The sequence below is a fragment of the Cannabis sativa genome, chromosome 8 (genome assembly GCF_029168945.1).
Source record: "Cannabis sativa cultivar Pink pepper isolate KNU-18-1 chromosome 8, ASM2916894v1, whole genome shotgun sequence".
Lineage (NCBI taxonomy): Eukaryota > Viridiplantae > Streptophyta > Magnoliopsida > Rosales > Cannabaceae > Cannabis > Cannabis sativa.
Window position 1 is genome coordinate 27,801,829 of NC_083608.1, and position 2,903 is coordinate 27,804,731.

The 2,903-nt window shown below is 35.7% G+C and overlaps 1 long non-coding RNA gene across 1 annotated transcript; it reads right to left on the reverse strand.

Annotated features, from left to right (window-relative positions):
• Positions 1 to 2,222: 2,222 nt before the first annotated feature.
• LOC133030058 (uncharacterized) lies at positions 2,223 to 2,575 on the reverse strand. Its single transcript, XR_009683961.1, has 2 exons — positions 2,349 to 2,575; positions 2,223 to 2,286 (listed from the first exon to the last, which is right to left on the reverse strand). It is a non-coding gene; the product is annotated as an uncharacterized LOC133030058 (long non-coding RNA).
• Between the last annotated feature and the right edge of the window lie 328 nt (positions 2,576 to 2,903).

Below are 2,903 nucleotides of genomic sequence, written 5' to 3' on the forward strand. Positions count from 1 at the left end.
GGTTCTAGTTGTTCTATTTCTGTTCTTACTCTGTCCTAGAGGTTGTGAAGAACTACTTCACTGAACAAGAGATTGGTCTTCGGGAGAAGACTTGGTAAAGCCTTACTTCGGGAGGAAGTAAGCATTTGGTCTTCGGGAGAAGACTTGTTGAAGCCTTACTTCGGGAGGAAGTAAGCACTCACACTTCAAAGACGAAGGGAGTTCAGACTTGAAGGTGTTTCAAGAAGTCAGATTCATAAAGTGGATTACAAAGGATTGCGGCAATACTTTAGAGGGAGTCTAAACTTGTTTAAGTCAATTGTCTTTGTAATTTTGATACTTTATTAATTGATTTCATTCTCTAGGCGTGGCCCCGTGGACTAGGAGTGTTCGTGAGAACACTGATACCACGTATAAATCTCTTGTGTCAAGTTATTTTTTTTCTGCAAATATTTTATATTCTGCCTGTTCCGTTTTGCTGTAGCAGAATTACTTTCTGCTTCTGCAAACGCTTCCAGTTTTTATATTTTCTTATATACAACTAACATTTGCAAAAACACGATTTTTCAAACACAATCATTAACTATGTGCCCAATATTCGTTTTCTACCATAATGGGATGGTTAATAATTGTATATTATATTAAAGACACATGAGAGCACCCTTAAAACTATAATTGGCCCATAAAATTATAGTATATCATTATTGCGCCACTTAAGCCTAATTAGTAAATAACCCCTTAGGGTTATAAGGGTATGAGATATATATATGTCTTATGTTAAGAAGAGGTTAATGGTAATAGGTAGAGTGGGATAGCTCCACATTGTGTTCTTCTCTAGTCTTGAGATTGGATTGATTCTTGTTGGAGATTTTTAGACTTAGCTAGATGGCTCACATAGATGCACCAATGAAAAAATAATATTTTTGTTACAAATAATTTTTTATTATAACGAAAAATAATATTTAATCAAAAAAATTTATGTTATACTTAAAAAAATTGTCACTAACTATTTTTAGTAATGAATGTCGATCCACTAGCTATTGAATCTGCCTTCTTAAGGTCTCATGGAGCTTTCGAGACTCTCTTGTAACGTTTTGACATGTGGACATGATATTATGAAGGATATAATAATTAATATTGTATTTCTCATTAATTTGGACAAAATTGGAGGTAGAAAGACAGTCAAACATGCACTTGTAATGCCCTCTCTCTCGAGAAAAAGCAATTCCAACACTTTGATTGAATTTACTACTACTTTATATTCAACTTCTGTTTGTCTTGTCCTCTCTCTACAGAAACAAAAGAAAATCAAATCAAATCCTTTGATTGATATAATATTGGGCTTATTACTTTTATGCCTTTTTTTTTATTATTGTTTTTCTTACTTAATTGCTTGCAATTCAAGTAAATTGTGAATGATATACATCTATCACTAAAATTTAATTTCTGTGTAATAAGAAAATAAACGAGGATACAATATTTGATAGTAGCACGAAGAATAAATACTGATGTGATCTATATATATATATATATATATATATATACTCTTAATTTGCTCACAGCAAAATTCGTAAGTGTAATATATATATATTTTATCACTGTTTATATATTTGGTATTGGCCATAATTTACAAAAACATTCTGGCTAGATGCTATCGGAGTAAAGGATTGTCAACAATATATATAAAGGGAAATTTGATTTTCTATACTTAGAAAATCAAAAAAAAATTTCCCTAAACCAAAAATTTAAAACCTAAAAAAACTATTCCTTTTTTTTTCAAAACCCCAAAAATACCCCCCTCACAATATTCTCTCTCTCTGCATCATCTCTCTCTCCCTTGATCTCACCCCAACCGCCCACCCTCACCCGAACCACCCTCACCCACCCACGTCAACCCCAACGCCGATCACCACCCTCACCCCCGTCGACCACGACCCCAACCCCTCCGACCCCAACCCCAACCCGAAAGAGCAACCCCGTCCGAAACTTTTTTTTTTCCCCGCGATTTGAGAGAGGGAAGAAGACAGAGGTGGATGGTCGGACCTTGGGGGTCCGATGGGTCCGATGGTCGGACCCATCGGACCCCCAAGGTCCGACCGTCTTTTAATTTTTTTTTTTTTTCTGCGATTTTGGAGAGAGAGGAAGAAAGAGGTCCGATGGTCGGACCTTCGGGTCCGATGGGTCCGACCATCGGACCTATCGGACCCGAAGGTCCGACCATCGGACCCATCGGTCCGACCGGCTTTTAATTTTTTTTTTTTCCTGCGATTTGAGAGAGAGGGGAAGAGAGAGGTCCGATGGTCGGACCTTGGGGTCCGATGGGTCCGATTGGTCGGACCCCATCGGACCCCATGGTCCGACCATCGGACCTGGGGTGTGGGATTCTTGGGACCGGCTAGATAGAGAGAGAAAGAGAGATAGTTTTAGTTTGGGGGTATTTTTGGGGTTTTGAAAAAAAAAAGTATAGTTTTTTTAGGGTTTAAATTATTGGTTTAGAAATCAAATTTTTTGATTTTCTAAGTATAGAAAATCAAATTTCCCTATATAAATTCATGTATGTAGGCACGTAAGTGTGTAAAAGAGAAAGACTGGGGAAAGTAACAAAGAGTACGTACGTAAAGTAATTAATCAACGCAAGAAAAAGCTATATTATTACCTCTAAAGAAAAGAAAAAGAAAAGTGATTAAAGCCAATTATTTTTTCAGTCCAAACTCATTTATTAAAGGTATCCACTTAAGATGAGTTAGTTTTGTTTTGCCAAGTGATAGTAGATTACATAATAAATATAGAAAAAATTATGAATTTTACATCATATCATGTCATGATTGATAGATGGAAGGATATATATGTATATATATATATTTATATATATACTCACCCCTCTTTATTTTTTTTCCTACCAATTTTACCGATTGTCATTATAA